The sequence below is a fragment of the Corapipo altera genome, unplaced genomic scaffold (genome assembly GCF_003945725.1).
Source record: "Corapipo altera isolate COAL_440 unplaced genomic scaffold, ASM394572v1 70, whole genome shotgun sequence".
Lineage (NCBI taxonomy): Eukaryota > Metazoa > Chordata > Aves > Passeriformes > Pipridae > Corapipo > Corapipo altera.
The window spans coordinates 4,733,123-4,750,547 of record NW_020884911.1 but is presented as its reverse complement, the minus strand read 5'-3'; the positions used below and the strand labels follow the sequence as shown (position 1 = coordinate 4,750,547).

At 40.4% G+C, this 17,425-nt stretch overlaps 1 protein-coding gene across 6 annotated transcripts in view; it reads right to left on the bottom strand.

Annotated features, from left to right (window-relative positions):
• The window catches only part of PLCB4 (phospholipase C beta 4), a 188,133-nt gene that overhangs the window by 118,612 nt on the left and 52,096 nt on the right, over nt 1-17,425 (bottom strand). Inside the window, exon 2 of one of the 6 annotated variants that reach the window (XM_027653843.1) lies at nt 2,673-2,740. The exons of the other annotated variants lie outside the window; for them this stretch is intronic. The gene's annotated coding sequence lies outside the window, so the exon portion shown is untranslated. The remainder of the gene's footprint in view (nt 1-2,672; nt 2,741-17,425) is intronic. 6 annotated transcript variants of the gene reach the window in all.

Genomic DNA, 17,425 nt, shown 5'->3' with positions numbered 1-17,425 from the left:
CTGGCTGTACCAACACCCTGACACTGCAGCTCACAGTGGAGCATCAGGATGTACTGAAACCAGGATTTCATTAATTGCTGTAAAGGCACTGTGTCATTTTATTATACAAGGAACACCAGACACAACAGTTGAAATGTTTTAAACGAACTCTATATTTTTAAATAATTGCTTATTGAATATAAGCTCTCATTCTCAGTGCTTCCAGCAAGCTGCTGTGCTAAACAGATCTCATCCACTGTGCAATCTTATGTACTTAATTAAAATTAAAAAAAGCTCTCTAATACCTGTTATTTCAAGGACCTCATGTGCAGGTTTTTACTTTCAGGATTGCTATGAGAAACCTATTTGACTACAAGAGAGGTTCAAACAAGCTTCCAAGCCACACATAAAATATTCAAAGCCAGCAGGGACATCATAAGGTTTAATTACAGAAAGCAAATGCAGTTGATGAATATGAGCCTTCCTGGGTCACAGGATCACTGGACTTCAGTGCTGAAGCTTGGTTTGGTTTAAAATTAATACTTATTTATATTTCTCAAAGAGCACTTTAAAACTAAGTCCAAAGGTAACCTAATCACTTTTGGCATTTTAAAGCTTAAATGACTGGAGACTCATTTTCTTTTAGGAGACACACACACACACACATATATGCACCCACATGCACCAAAGCACCACTGCAGCTCTAGAACAATACAAATGCTTTTTGAACTCCAGGACAGCCTGGATATTATTGTTCTGCCATAGCCAAATACTTCATTATCCACTTGATTTCTGAACAGCATGTATTCTGCTTGGCCCCACATGGATGCCAAAAATGACTTGTGTTGCTGTTTGTCGGTTGCCATGCTATTGTCAACTCTGCCACCCTTTGGGAATACAACATCCACCCACAATTTCTCAAATTTGCATTTGCAAGCTCTGCCCAGCACCAGCTGTATTTTCCAGGAAAATGGTAACATTTTTCAACTGTTCCAATGCCTGTTTTTTTATTAGTAACAAACAGATTCAGGTTAGGCATTAACAGTGACACTTGAGTCACGTGCAATGGCAAAGGGGAAAGCCAAGATACAGCAATACTCTGGTATATCCATGGAGAATATGGAGCTGAGATTAGGAGATGAGACAATACAAGTTGTTTGGCCTGGATCTAAACCTATATTTTGGTTGAAAAAGGCAATTCTAGGCAATGCCTGTAAAAGGTAGTACTCTCTCCTCTCTCACTATGTGTAGACTTTTCTGCATAGAACAGCTTGCAGAGAAAAAGACTGAAACATTCCCAACTGCCCACTATGAGATTCACTTGGGTAATCCAGAGCCCCTGGTGACACTGGTCCTGCAGATGACAGCATTTAAGCAGACTGGCTCCTTGTAGTCATTGTTACTCAGTTTATCACTGAACCTCATCCTCATTTCTCTGTGAGAATGTAATAGATTAGAGATCATAGCAGTGGGTTCCCACAACAGGTACACATTAAGGAGCAAGACATCCAAACCACAAGGCATTGTCTAGAGGAACACTTAATTTCCATTGGGCTTGAAAAATTGGATTTTCTGGATGAAAAAAAAGTACTTCTAAATGTGGGTCACTGATTCCCATATTTCTTATTAGTCTTCAGGCTTTGCACTCAGCAGTTTCATCGGGTGCCAGTGACACTCGTGACACTCGTCAGTGGCAACAGAGTTAAAAATTCAATCATGGAGAAGTCCCCCATTTAGCAAGGGCAAGAACTGGATGGAACTCTTGGCTGATCTTCTTGTTGGCCTGTTTTTGTCATGACAATTACTGAGGTTCACATGAACCAAACAAGAGCTGGGAAAGCCCAAAAGCTATGTTATGGCTTTGTTAAGCTGCACTTTGGGAGCGTGTCTGGAATCCCAGCAGCTGCCTAGGCAGCCCTGCTGTACAGAGGTGTGTTTCTACTGCTGCTTCACAAAGTTCCTCTTCACAAGCTGGTCATTTACACGTCATGACCTGTGACTGCTCTCTCACAAACTGTACAGGCTCTAAGTGTGGAAATAACATTACTGTCAGCTATGGCAGAACATGCCAGACACCAGTTTCCCAGTGTAACAACCCCTGCCCCACATGATACAATTGCCCCCCATTTTTCCCCAAGCTGCCCCCTCCAGGTGTCTCTTTTGGGTCTTGGCTTTCTTAAGTTACTGGATCAGATAACAAAGACTCCAGTGACAATACCAGCTCCCTGACCTTCCTTCCCACATCAGCCAGTTGTTCATGTCTCTGTACCAGCCACAATACACCACAGTACAAAAAAGCGTGTGAGTGTTTTCCTCTGTTCTTAAGAATAAAATTGGCACCTGATGAGGTTCACAGTCTGACATTTCCACAGAAAGGTGGTGGTGGGTTGACATTTTAAAACATTATAAGCCAGTACTGCTGTGAAACACATAAGACCTAGAAATTACATGCTGAAGTAATTTTTGTTGAGTAATTTTGATACTCCTAATCATCATACTAATTACAGGATAAATATGTGAAGCCAAGTCATATACCTATATATATATATATATGTACACACACAATTGATTGAGAGTCATACAATAGTGGACTAAAAGTTTGAATTGATGGACTGAGAGAGGGACAGACTCCATCAGCACCACATTTGCACGATACTCAACTGTGATTTCTAGTTTAGGAGTGAGCAACTTACAAAGGAGTTCTGGGCTGGATGGATAAACAGAGGTCTAATTAGAGTGATGTGCTGGGAAGCTCTTCCTTCTGTGAAGCAATAAAACAAGGCGGTCAGTGTAAAACCTGGTGTTATCTGCTAGATCTCACTATTGCAAAAACACCCCTCCCATAGTCCACAGAAGTACAGTATCCAGACAAACACTTCAGAACAGGATTTGGTTACGCCACTGTTAAATCCTCCATGGGAAACATTTTGCTATATATCCCTGCACAGAAAGAGATCAATCATGGCTGGTGGTGTGGGAAGCTCTGGATGAGGCATTGGAAGCTCTGGATGAAGCATGCCATTTCCCACTGCAACCATGCCAGGACAGCTTTTAACATGCATAAAGCATCCTGAATGATTAATAAATCATCACAAAGGAGCAGCTGAGCAGAGCTGCCACATTTATATCTCCCCAGAATAAATGCTAGCTGATTTTAATTGTGTTTCATGTCTTCCTTAGACAAGTAACATAAACTTGGGAAGATTTCACTTCAGAATGAGTAACAGACAGGCTCCAACAGCAGGGGACTGGTATCACAAGAGCAGAGCATGAGCATGACAAAACAGGAGGACAGTGATCCTCCTGCACATCCACTCCTAAGGCTTGTAAGCATCTGGCCTATGTGGCCAGGTTTCACCCTATTGCAGCTAAAATGTTTAGCCCTGGTAGTATCATCTGTATTTCACAGAGCTGCAGTCATAGGCCACAATGCTACTCTGTCTGGCATTGTAACATATCAGAGCCAAAGTCATTCCGTGTCCCAAACAGCCCATGGGAAATGCTGCCAGAGATACTCTGGATAGCTAAGCTGGAGGGGTATGAGGCACCTTGGAAACTGTGAGGTAATGCTTCTTGCACAAGAGCCCTAAACCAGTGGTTTGTTTATAGAAAAGAGACTTTCTATGAGAAACAGAAGAAATACATCGAGGCAGCTCATCAGATGTTGTGGTGGCATCTTTTGCTGCAAGAGGCTGCAAAAAGAATATTAAGGTCTTGAGTTCAGAGTGGAAAAAATGAACAACAAAGGGCTGTGTCCTGGACTTATCAAAAGTGAGAGTATGTTTCCTATTACAGAGAGAGAAACAGAGCAAGGGTGACAGCCACTAGGAATCAAGGTGAAGAGCCCTGGAAGTACAAAAGGGCAGCTGATGTTTGATGTACAAGAAGCCAAAAGAGGAAGAAGCAAATGGGACAATGAAACCATCAAAGGGATGGGCTAAAAACCGTGAAATCATTTCAAAATGGTGAACTAAGATTGCACTTATCAAGGCAAGTTTGTTACAGTAACAGGAACATAACACAGTAAGAATTAGGGGAAACAATTAGATGTGTGCACAGATAAGAAGCTTTTTCCAGCAGATGTTAAGCATCTGCCATGCAGTTCCCTCATGCAGCAGTCTTCAGGCTGTGACCCAAAGACATCTGAGTAACTAATAAAATTATCAGTCAGAGAAGTGTTATGGTGGTGCTCACAGCACTGGAAGTGAATCAGGGGCAAGAGGGAAGTAGCAGAGAAATCTAGGGGAGACCAAGGAGGACAAAGAAGGTACTGGAGAGAAAGAGTGCACAAAAGGTGAAAACAGCTCTTTGCTGTGTGTGGCAATTCAAGAGAAAACTGAAGATGAAGAGGGAGATTGAACACAACCAAGTGCACCAACAGTAGATGGAGCTGTGAGATAAGAGGAAAAAAAATAACCTTTAAGGGGACTAATTAAAATGGCAATTCTTAAAATGAAGGCATAAAACTCTGCCTTCATGGGAAGGCATGACAGACAATCCACAGGAGCTGGTTGGTATGAGCATGACAGCCATACCAGGGCAGCAGAAGGAGCTGAAACAACCTGTCACTCTTTTTTCCTGCCCTTAGATGAGCAAACATTGCTCATGCCTAACACAGGTTAAATCCCTGCCAGCTTGCTGTCAGCCAAGTGCCAAGATCAGCCAAGCACTAGGCAAACACAAACTCGACCTGATTTAACAACCATATTGAGGGGTCGTGCACGTTCTCCATGCTTTGCACTCCACACTACATGCTAATGCCATCTGAATTTCTGTCACAAAAGCACAGACAAAAACTTTGGACTGTTTTCTGAGTTCTCTTAAAAATAAAGGAATTCACTATCAGAAGCCTGTTTTGATCTTTGGAAAGGAATAAGTAATACTCTGAGATAAGGGCTAATGAACACGATATATAAAAAGATCTGCAGAGACAAGTGGTATCACTCTATTACCATAAGGAAGCTATAAATGTACTTGAACACAGGCTCTACTTCAGATCCACATTCAAAACAAAGCTGGACAACTATAATAACTCCAGATGGAACCATAAATTTTACTTGAAACTTTTCTGTAAACAGGAAAAAAACAAACCCTGGTCCTGCATAAAACAGGTTCCTGTGTTAGGCAACACTCAGTGAGCCTGTCAAGTGTCAGACAGCTTCATTTGTCAGGGGTCTAACAACTGTTTTAGGACAGACTTTGACATCTCATCCTTCTGTGAACATCCTCTGAAAGAAGCAAGTTCATGCTTATATGGAATTAAAGCACAAAAATGAAATAGCTTCTAGCCTTGTTCACTGGAGATCCCAGTAAGGCTCCCATGAGAACAAGCAACAAAAGGGAAATTTTATATCAACTTTAATTCCTATTTCCCCTCCCCCAACTTCAAAAGCAATCTCTGGTCACTCTTTTTCAAGAAAAGAACTGGACCCTCCAATGCAATGCCACAAATCTTTTTGGAGGAGAGAGCACACAAACCATCAATCGACATTATCAGAGCCATTTTCCAGAGACCTGGAGAAGAGCCTGTGTCCAAAAGCTTAATGGCTGGTCTCTGCAGTCAGCCTGATGAAAGATACCATCTGCTTTTACAGATCTTGCTTTTTAATAGGAAAAAACCAGGAAATAAAGCACCCAATTGGCAATATTTACTAACAATTCTCAAGAGGTGGCACTGAGGCCTAGTAATGTTGCTTGGTGCTAATTGCAGGCCGGGGCCTACTTAAACCAGCTGCCAAATGGATTGTCAAATGGGAATTCTGTGCACAGCTACAGGAGAATACATTAAACTATATGATTAATTTTATCAGCAATAACAGACAGGGTAAGTTTCAGTTTGTAGTTATATAAATGAATCTACAGTCACACAGCTTGCCTGCTGTACATCAAGCAATCCATTCCTCTTATTTTTGGGAAGCTGAGCTTTGAATCATGTTGTGTAATTTATAAATCACCATATTGAAACCTGCTGATTATGCCATGCACGCCAGTACTCAACTAAGTAATTTCCAGGCACAGTGGAAACCACAGAACTGTTCTTGGGCCCTTCAGACTATTGACATGCATGCTAATTATTTGCTACTTAATAGTAATGTGTAGCTAGATGTAAATTACAATATGGTAGGGTTGGTTAAGCCCTTTGTTATTTAATGCGCTTTTACACGTTATTTTTTTCAAATCAGCATCCTGTCAAAGACACAAATGGCAGTAGCTCAACACAGGAAAGAAAACTACCACGGCCAGACCCTGTTCCTCACTGCTACCAGTGCGGCACTTGAGTAAGGGAGCCAAGGAAAATAATCCAAGATGAGCAAATGCACAGCTGCCACTGCAAGTCCTGCTTCCCACCACAGAGCCTCTGCATCTCCATACTCAGTGAACCTTGATCCTGAAGACTTGTCAATAAAGAGACCACAACAAAGGGGTTTGACACACAGCTAGCAACCTATTCAAATGTAAACGGCACTAAGTGGATGACCAGGAAAAGGAACCCAAAAGGGAGGGAATAGCAAACACTTTCTGTTTGTTTCTAAATGCTCAAACATTCAATTTGCTGTAAGAGAACACAATAAAAAATAATGGAGCAATATTTAGGTGTAACAACTGCCAAAGCCAACAACACAAAATCTCTCTGGTCCCCAGTGTAACTAGCCAGCTGTACAGTATGCTGAAAGTTGAAGTATTTTATTCTTACTGAAGCAAAAAAAATTGTGTCTGGAAGCACTGCAGTAGAATTCCAGGCAGAGCAGCGATTTCTGCCATAATACAAAGACTGTTGGACCATTTGGAAATTTAATAAGAAGGCCAGCATTCACAACAACATTGCTGGATGAGGGTTCCGGAAAGAGAGAGAGTGCTGTTTGTCTTTTCTTGAAGAAGAGTTGTCTTGATAGATTTTATGACCGCAAAATCCCCCTGGCCAAATCACATGGATCAAATCTTCCTAATTTTGGCACCTAGTAAAAGACATGTTCTTAGAAACATTCCTAAAAACCCTGTAGCAAACAAGAAGGGAAAGTGGGGAGTTTGTCCATCCAAGTGTGAACAAGTGTCATCCAAGTGTGGGGAGTTTGTCCATCCAAGTGTGAAATCCAAGTGTGCATTAGGCCCTTCAAAGAATATACATGAGCCATACAAGGAACACATGAATTATAAAGGAACACGGGAATTACATGAGGAACACTGCTACTTATTTTAGGGAGCCTGCTTCACCAGTTGCTGACCATTACAATTTCCCAGGGGCAAAGACATTTTACAATGTCTTTATTTTATTTCAGCAGGGGAAAAAAAACCAACCAAACCCCACCTATTTCCTTCTTTTTTCTTATTTTGTATACGAGTTCACTGATGAGGGTTAAGGTTTGGATTGACAAACAGATACATGACCACAGCTGAAGGAACAGCAAATTACATTTGAATAAGGAGAAACAGGAATTTGAGTGGGGACAGGGAACTGTGAAGGAAGTTTTACATCCAGGACAGTACAACATGGACCTGTAACCTCCCATTTCTATTTCATGCAGACCAGCACATTCATCCTTTTCTTCAGCACTGCCTTATGTGTGCTTTAATTGCATCAGGCTAACAAGCAGTTGACATCTTACAAAATGTTGGAACTAGGGATTGATGTTTTAAGGGATGTAAAGGCTGGGATTTCAAGCTGCTTTACAATGTGGAGGGACACAGACTTCAACAGCGGGTTGTAAGAGGAGCAGTAAAAATCATGTGTGGATTGATGTGGGGAAGTGAGTATTCCAAATTTTGAGATTCCGTATCTGATGACATTCCGAATCTAATGAGATTCCGATTCTGTATTTCTTAAAAGAATCAGCAAACAGTAATGTGTTAACTCCATCTAGAGTAATACATGGAAAACAGAGAACTCTCATTTGCTGGACTTTGGACTTGCTGCTTCTCTTTTGACTCAGGCATCTCTCTGTTAGCTCTGGCAGCCACACGTGTTGCAGCCAGTGACCTGTCCACCATCATATCCCCGGTGTGAAATCCAGGATTCACGTCTGTCAGCAGGGACACTTGCACCAATGCCTATAAACCATCACACAGGTTCTACAGCTGGGGTAAAGGAAAGAGTACAGAGAGATGGATCTTCCAGGAAAGTTCTGCTTTTAGCCTGGTCTCCTCTCACACTGATTTTAGGTGTAGCCTCAGGGTATCTACCCCTATGCAGCCTTGTCACCTTGTCCCCCTCTAGGGGGATTACTCTATACCACAGAATATCCTTAGATTCTGGGCATGTTGCTCCTGTATACACTTTTGGCATCCAAATCCCTCCCATTCCTCTTTGCAAAGACTCAAGTTTTAAATGTCTATGCCTACTCAGGGTATCCAGCAACAAGTTTGTTCTGTAGCCTTAAGAGCTCGAGAAAACTCATTATGTCTTTAAATGACAGTTACACATCAGTCCTCTTTCCCTCAGCACTCAATCTTTTATATTGTTTTTCTCCATTCAAGTTAGATTATTCAAGGAATCACTGATTCCTTCCCCAGTGACTCAGGAGTGATAAAAAACCTGCCACTGCATAGCAGGAACACTGAAATCATTGCCCAAAAATGATCAGCCAACACTGGGGGATTAACACAGGACTGTGCTCTCCCTTCTCCACACTCAGCAGGTGCCATTAGTGAGGTCCTCAGACTTTTTCCATGCTTCCCAAGTACAGCAAGGCTCAAGGGATACCCTTCCCAGAGTGCCAGGCAAAGAAAAGTGGCAAAGCAGCAAAAAAGGTGGGGATGTCTTGCAAATGTACCCAAATTTTGTGCTCAAAAGGTAGAAAATATACACATGGAGCAGAAATTAAGTGCTAAACCATAGCTAGTCTGCAATCAGTGAAAATAGACCAGAAATAGAAAATAGAAATTTATCTATATTTGCTGATAGCTGAGTGTTCTGAGTAGCACAATTCTGTGAAGGACTGCAAAGAAAAAAAATTAAGCAGAAATACCTAGTGATGATTCCCAAAATTTTCACTTTGTGATCTTAAGAATTAAACCTATAAACAGTGGCCTCCAGTATGGCTGCAAAATAATTTATGAAGTTTTTTAGATGTGGGCAGTTTGAAAATATAAAAAGGTTGTGACACCATAACACAGTCACAGCAAAACAATATAATCTCAATAAAATAAGCAGTGTATTTTACATTTAGTATATCTGTTATTTCCTTTTCCTTCATAAAACTCAGAATAAAACATTTTCCCCTCCACATCCTTTTTCCACTGCTGATATGAAAAAAAAAAAAAAAATAGAGTGACTCTCATTACGACTTGCTTGAAACCTAATAAAGGATTTTGGAGAGTTGCTAGTGTCTATTTTCATCCTTTAAGACCACTGTGGTGGTGATTTATTCAAGTCAGCTTGAAGTTTGCTACAGGTCCTGTGGCTGATGGGACATCAGAGCCAGGAGAACTCACACTTCTGCATGTACATGCACATAATGGTGTCCTATTCATATTTTCCTTTTTTTGAAAATATTTATATTTTCTTTTAGCACAACAGGCATTTGTAACAACACAGAGCTCACTAAAATTTCTGCCCTGTTTCCCATTTTAAGCAGCATTCCTGTTGGAGCTTAGTCATGATAAATGAGCTCTGAATATTTTCATGTCTTTTGAACGGTAATGGTTTCAGCACTGGAAACTTTTTAGGCAAAGAAAAGCTCGTGAACATGCACAAATATTCATGATCTCACTATGGTCAAACGATCTTAGAATCCTGAATAAAAACATATACAGACATTTAATACTGGAATAAAGACGTTCCATTCTTAAGAGCATTCAGTTAAACATTTCCAATATAAACAGTAAAAAACCCCCAAACTATGATGACATTTTCAGTCTGATGTATTTAGGGATGTAATAGATAACACTAAAAAAAAGAAGTGTAATTTTTAATGGAAATATGCAAAATTGCAGAGAGACAAATATATACCTTCTTCCAAGTGATTGGGCCATATGATGTAAACAACTGAAATTTCCGTTTAATTTAATAAGACAGTTTTGGCAAAGACTTTAATTCTAAGTTCACTACTAAAATGACAAATTTTCATTCATCACCTAATCAATTCTACTCAGCTTCAGTGTATAAATTACATCTCACTCAAACTTTATGCTAACCCTGCTCTGTTTTGTAATGGTTTCCAATAAAATGCCACAAAAAACTTCATGGTTCATTCCTATTCATAATGATTTCCCATGAAATTTTATATAGAAGATTATCCAACATAATTAATTTAAAAAAAAAAAAGTAGACTGTCAAGTTCTTCTTTCTGTCACTGTCTGAAAATAAAAAAAAAAATGATTAGTCCAAAGCATCCTGTATTGAAATTATGTTGTTAGTTCAGTGTGTTCTCATAAGAAAAATTTATATATAATATTTTCACTTAGGACTTCCAGGAAGACCACTTGGAAACTGCATGAAGTTCACTCCAATACAGAAGGGTCCTGATATTTTCATCTTACATACATTTAAGCCTATGATTGCACTCACCTCAGTGAAGCTTGCCATGGAAAAATAGCAAGGCATACTTTTATACTTTTCAAAGTAAATTTGCTGTCATTTTGATGAAAGAAATCCTCCACTTGAAAAAGCTTGACAGCAACAACTTTGGGGTTTACTTTTCTTACAAAAATAGAGGCAGTAGTCTGCATAGGCACTTTATATAGTTTCCTTGAAGCCTGAATCTCCTAAAGCTGCGAAGAAATTCTTTCCAAAAGAAAGATGCTTCTCTTCAGACATTCTTAGAATTCCCCACGATCATTACTGAACAGAGGGACTATTCATGCTGATCTTATCACTCCCACGTATTATATATAGTCCAGAGTCTGCTCCAGTGCAGGCAGGTGGAATGCAAGTGATTTCATCTGGACTGCACTCGGAGCTCACGGACCCAATTACGAAGCTGGATGGAATGAGCTCGGGGAAAACACATGAAATAATTTACAATGCAGTTATTTGGTGCTTTAGGAGGATCACAAATGAAGTTGCATCGGTTTTCTTTCTTAAAGCCAACCTCTCTGATCTCTGATATTTACTGTAAATTAAGAATACAGAGGGAAACCAATGAATTCATATTTGTTGCTGTTTACAACACGTGTATCAAGAGAGCTGTAAAACCACAGCTGAGCTGTGGATCTACAACCAGTTTCTTTAGAACTGTTTGTGTGAGTTTTTACCAAACTAAACTGCCCAGTAGGAGATAGTTCACAACATTGTTCACTTCCTCCTTTCCCCTGGACTCCACAAGACTCTCCCAACCAGTGCATTCCTAGTTTTTGCAGGCTACAATTTCTCCCAAGGACACCATTTTTTGAAGATTTTTTTGTTGTGAATCAGACAATAATAATGATTTTGAAATCAATGCAAATCCTGTCACTAACTTAGGAAGAGCTAGGATTTCATCCAAAGAATGTTACCATATGCCATTTAACATTATCTGTAATGTAAACTGTGATGTGAAATATAGTCTGACTGCTAAAACAACCAGAAAATTGTCTAGCCTCTCCTTGGTTCACCATATTTCCAAAATTTTCCTGCTATAAATTCAAGTTCCTTTTTTTTCAAGTCTCTATAAAACAACAACAACATTTAAAGGCATAAAAATCTAACAAGCTGTTTCACCATGCAAAACCAGGAACGTCCCTAAGTATAAATTTTCACCAGTGGTGCATCTGACTGGTTTCAAGTCATCAAAACGATTGACTCGATGAAGAAAAGGAGTGGCAGGAAATTATACAAAAAATAGAAATCTTGACACTTTATAGACAGAACTTCTCAGCTCAAAGCATCTGATGTGTGGCTGCCCCATCCTGGAAGTGCTCAAGGCCAGGTTGGATGGGGCTCTGAGCAACCTGGTCTAGTAAAAGGTGTCCTTGTCCACGGCAAAGGGGTTGGAACAAGGTGATCTTTAAGATCCCTTCCAACCCAGCCCATTCTATGATTCTATGATTTATTTAATTCTATAGGTTAAGTTAAAAAAAAAAGAAAAATTACATTTCATTTACATTTTACAGGATTTCTGACAGTCTCTGCGAACTTATATAGCATTTTTTTTTCAGAGAAGAGTAAGAATTTACAGAAAAAAGCCTCTTAAATCCCTTATTTCCAAATCTTAACTTTTCTGTGCTGTAATAGGCACACGCCTGTGGCAAAGAAAGCCAACAATTCCTCTGCCAAAAAGTCAAAATCTGTTAAGTGCATAACCAATTAAAAACATAATATAAGCCATTATCTGACATGTCAGAGTCTTCCAATTGCACATTAGAATTAAAATGGTGCTTTATCTGAATCACTGTGTATTAGGCTCGTTTTGCCTTTATTTGTGTATGTGTACCCATCTTATTTGCAGTTCCACAAAACCAAACTGAATAAACAAATGGTTTGCAATTGATTAATCCAACTCAGCTGGTGCAGGGTTTATTTAATTTATATTTAAAAAGGAAAATGCCTTGCACGTGCCCCAACTGTGCTCACCATAATTTAGCAGTAATGCATCCAGGCAGCCTCTGAGTCAATGAAACTTTGCTTGTCATCAATTTGCACTCCAGCCCCGTTCCCCACCAGCAGCTCCGTGCCATCCATCCCTATCACCCATTTCTCCCTGCCATCAGCAGCTTTCACCCATCCATAAAAACCTCTTTGACTTTCTGTCACCACGAGATTACACATCAACACTTTTCCCTTAATTAGATGGGCTGTTAATTTAGGAAGATACCATTGACTTAAAATCTGATGCATTTCAAATAAAACAATAACAGCCCCTTCATCACAGCTTCAAACTATCTGACTGCTGGCTCATTGTTATGATTTTACAGCAGTATTTTCCAATGTCTTGTGCTTTTCTTGCCTGCTGTTGTGTGAGTGAAAGATAATTTCAGTCCCAGAAATGTTCTCCAGTTAAAAAATAAAGGAGACAAGTAAATAACAAAAATAAAAGTTACCAAGAGTGCAACTTCACACAGTGGAACTGCTCATGAAGGATGTGCTGACAGGTCCCATTTGACTGAATGCATAAAGACCTTAAAAATAACATTAACCACTGTCAAGGTAAAAATCTTCTGTATTTCCCTAGGAGTTATGCTGTGTTCCAACTACAGCATATTAATGCTGGTCCAGGAGTGCTTGAAACAGGCTTGCAACCTTTAAGATACCTCAGATATTCTGAAGGATGCAAGAAGAGTGTGACAACAAGAAAAGAATTAGGAAATAAAGGCTTCATAAAAGTTAAAATATTTATTCAAAGAAGTTAAATACTCCTTTGCTGCTTTTATTCCTCAAATGTTATAGTTCTCTCCACTGGGTCAGGCCTATCCTACAGTGGAAGATTGATTTATCTTAGCTCTATCAGTTTTGCATCATTAACATACAAAGTACATATCCTGTTGTAGAGTAAATAAATCAATTTTTACTAAGATGACTGCTTTCACCCTTGGGCTTGTACTCCTTCAATTACATTAGCCAGTAAAACAAATAAATAAACGTGTTACAATATTAACCCGCAAAATCATAATCAATACAATTTAAATTCAGGTGAGAGTTGAATTGTAAGTACCAAAACACACCAGAAATTAAGTTTAAAAGAATTTTTCTTATCCAAACAAGTGTGAGTTATATAAATTTTGTTCTTAAACAAGTACAGGTTTGCTTGTTTGTTTACCCCAACGATGAGAGACACAGCATACCCACAGCAAGAACTTAACTCTGGCTGTGATGTTCTCCCTGTGAGGAACCAAGTCCTTCTCCTAAGGACTGAGTTGTCTCAGCCTGTACTGCAGAGCACAAGGAGATCACTGTGCCAGAACGACTTGAGCAGAGCACAGAGGAAAGGAAAGGAGGAAAAGAGGCAAATGAATTACTGTTTGCATCCCCAGAGGCAGGTACTTCCAGCCATGCACACAACAGCAGCCCACACGCTGTAGGACCTCATCCTCTCCTTCCAAGGAACTCCACCTGTTGATCCAGACACTGCTCTGGCTGGGGCTGACCCTTGGAAGCAGAGGACATTCATTATCCATCCTATTTGCCATCCTGGCACACGGTGAGCCCTGGCTGCAAAGCTGTGAAATGACCTGTCAGCACATGCCACTCCATCACACCATCCCTCCCCCTTCCACAGCTCCCCGGGGGATTTTTAAACAAGTCAACGGTGCTTGAGCAAGGCACAGCTTCTGCATTAAAGACAGGCTAAGCTGTGCCTAAAATCTGCAAGCAAAGTGGTAAATTCAAGACAGATAAATGCATGATAAATACTGTGATGAATCACAGCATAATGTAAATAAATACCTGTGTCTGCATGATCACAACATCATGATGTGACAATAGATCATGACTGCCTGTTGCTTCATGACACCACCTAACCAAGGAACCAAATTACCCAGTGCTGCCTCTGCAGTTGTTTTCCTTTTTGCTGATCCAAAGGGAGGGGAAAAAAAAAAGAAAAGAAAACATCCAGCCAAAATATGACAAAGATAAGTTACTTGCCTTCTGATTTTGCCAAAATCTTCTAGGAAATGAAATAAGAATTCCCTTGTGCTGCACTGCAAACGGAAATTGCATACTATGAGAGTGCTAAATGAATGCTACACTGCAGCTGAACACCACAATAAAAGCATTGTGACAAATGGTTCCAGTGCCCCACCACACATACTGCTTTCCAGTTATCATTAAAAAGCAGAGACAAGCCAAAAAGAATGATAATATTGATTCTGCTTGACTTACATTTCCTACCAGACAGCAGACCACCGTAAAAGAACGCCTGGTGACAGATTTTATGGATAAATACAAACCAGCCCCACCCAGATCACTGAACACAATTGTTTTACATTCACTGAAAACACTTGCAGATCAGACCCATTTTGAAAGCAATATTTTTATGGTTTCAATTCCAGAAAATAGATTATCCTAATCACAGTCATCATGTATTGGGCCAAACCTATAAAAATCTATGCTTGTCTAGAGCAGGAGGTGGGCCCTGTGGTGTTATTAAAGGACTATGGGCTTGGTGTCTCTTCCATGAGCATTCAATACTCATGTGCACCATGGAGAAGTGGCACTGCACCCACCACTTCTGTAATTTGCCTTTTATTTTCTGTAACTACCAAGTCCTGGCTCTTGGTACAACACAAGCCAACCACAACTTCCTTCCAACACAGGTAATGCAGCCTTCCTGATCCTAATGTTTACTGTATAGGTGGAGTAAACAAAATGTCCTTAAAATTCATCAGCAGTCCCACCTCTCCTCCTCAAGCAGCAGCAATACTTGAACGTGCCAAATGTAGAAAAAAGGCAGAAAAGTCAAGCCTTGGTTTTTGGCTTTGAAATACCTGAAAATAACTTGAAAACAAACCTATGTTTGTAGGAGAAATGGGAAAGTATCTGCAGACACAGTCTAATCAATTTTTCTCCTTATGTGGATATATCCTGGAGCAATGCACACACTCCCAAATCTCAAGATCCCTAACACAATAAGGCATGAAAGCCCTCAGAAGAATATCCCAGTACAAGCAAATAAACATTCTTCTTTACTAGTCTTAAAACATCATACCCACAAATGATGCTTTTTAGGGATGGGATGTGGTGAAAAGCTTCTTATAAATCATTTAGTTTTATATTTATAAGAATTAATTCTGTGAAGCTCGGCTGATAAGCCCCAGTTAATTATAAAGCTTTCTGTGCATGCCTTTCATCTGAGGTTCTGGAAGCGCTTGGAAAATCTTAATTAGGTCTCAAAACACCACTGTGGAGAAGGCATTTTCTCTTTGTACAGAAGACAAGGTGCAGACAGCTTATGTGATTTGCCAAAGGTCACCAAAGGCTCTGGTCCTAAATGGCACTGGGCAGACAACAGCAGTGTTCTCTCACACCCCCTCAGCCCTGGATGCATCTCATGGCCACCAGAGAACCTGACCACGGAATATGCTGAGTTGGAAGGGACCCAAAAGGATCACGGAGTCCAACCCTCAGCCCTGCACAGGACCATCTGCAAGAGTCACACCCAGTGCCCTAGAGGATCATCCAAACGCTCCTGGAGCTCTGTCAGGCTTTGTGTTGTGCCCATTGCCCTGGGGAGCCTGTTCAGTGCCCAACCACCCTCTGTGGGAAGAACCTTTTTCTAATATCCAACCTAACCGTGCCCTGACACAACTTCAGGCCATTCCCTCAGGTCCTGTCCATGGTCCCCACAGAGCAGAGATCAGTGCCTGCCCCTCCCCTTCCCCTCTTGAGGAAGTTGGAACTGCAGTGAGGTCTCCCCTCAGTCTCCTCCAGGCTGAGCAGCCCAAGTGCCCTCGGTCGCTCCTCAAAGGGGTTCCCCTCAAAGCCCTTCACCATAAATGATTTTCAGTCACACATTGAACTGGAGTCCATGGAAGGCACCCTTCCCATTTGGGGCACATGTTTTTACACGGAAAGAACTCTTCCAGTTTGGGGCAGTTGTGCGAATTTCTCGTCTTTAAACTGAACTGGGCTACACGGATAGAATTTTTCATTTAAAGCTAAAGCAAACTCTGCCTGGTATAATTAAATGTTGTGCCTGGAAGGCTGGAATATCTTATAGTATCAAAGGTTTTAAAAACCTCATTTTCAGCCCTGCCTGCTAACTTAAACCACTACCATAAAACTCCAATGGATAAAATCTCACCTGAAGCTGATTAAATCTTTACTGATGTAATGGAAGATCATCAAATAATCCATTTACATTTTTCTATGAATATTTACCTCTACTGCAGCTTTCAGTTCTGCAATGGAGCATATTGTCTGCCAAGTTCTTCCAGTTTTAACTCAAAACTTCAATTTCTTGCTGCCAATTGTCTGCTTCAACAAATCATACTCATAAACATTAAAATATGCTTCCATGTGTTTAAAATTAAGACAGTAAATCAATTTGAAAGGATTTATGATAGCTGTAATGCAAATGTGAGGTGAGGAGCTTACAAAGTTGTAAAAGAACAGCTCTATCACAGAAGAAAACACAAACAAGGTCAAACATGATTAATTCCTTTGATTGCTCACTAAAATATATTTGGCTTCCTACACAGACTTGTATTAACGTGTCCAAACAGGACAGCTGATGAGTACACACTGTGTACCCATAACTAAAATCAGATCCACTCAGACACCTCAAAATCCCCCCTTTTCAGAGGTGATCATGACACACAGCACACAACCTTCACACTCACTAACAGATTTTTCAGAAGAGCAGGTTCTGGTGGCAGCAAACCCGAGATCAAATCTCTCCTGAAATGCTGGCATTTACCATGGAACCTGACTGACAGCTCAGCTCTGGGCGGTGAGGGTGGAGGTGAAAATCAGTGTCACACTGTCAGTATATGCTCAATCAGCTTTAAATGCCACCCAAAACAAAGCAAATCACGAGTAATCCATGCTTATCAATGAGGTGACACTAGTGAAGGTGGTGCATCCAAGATATTACTC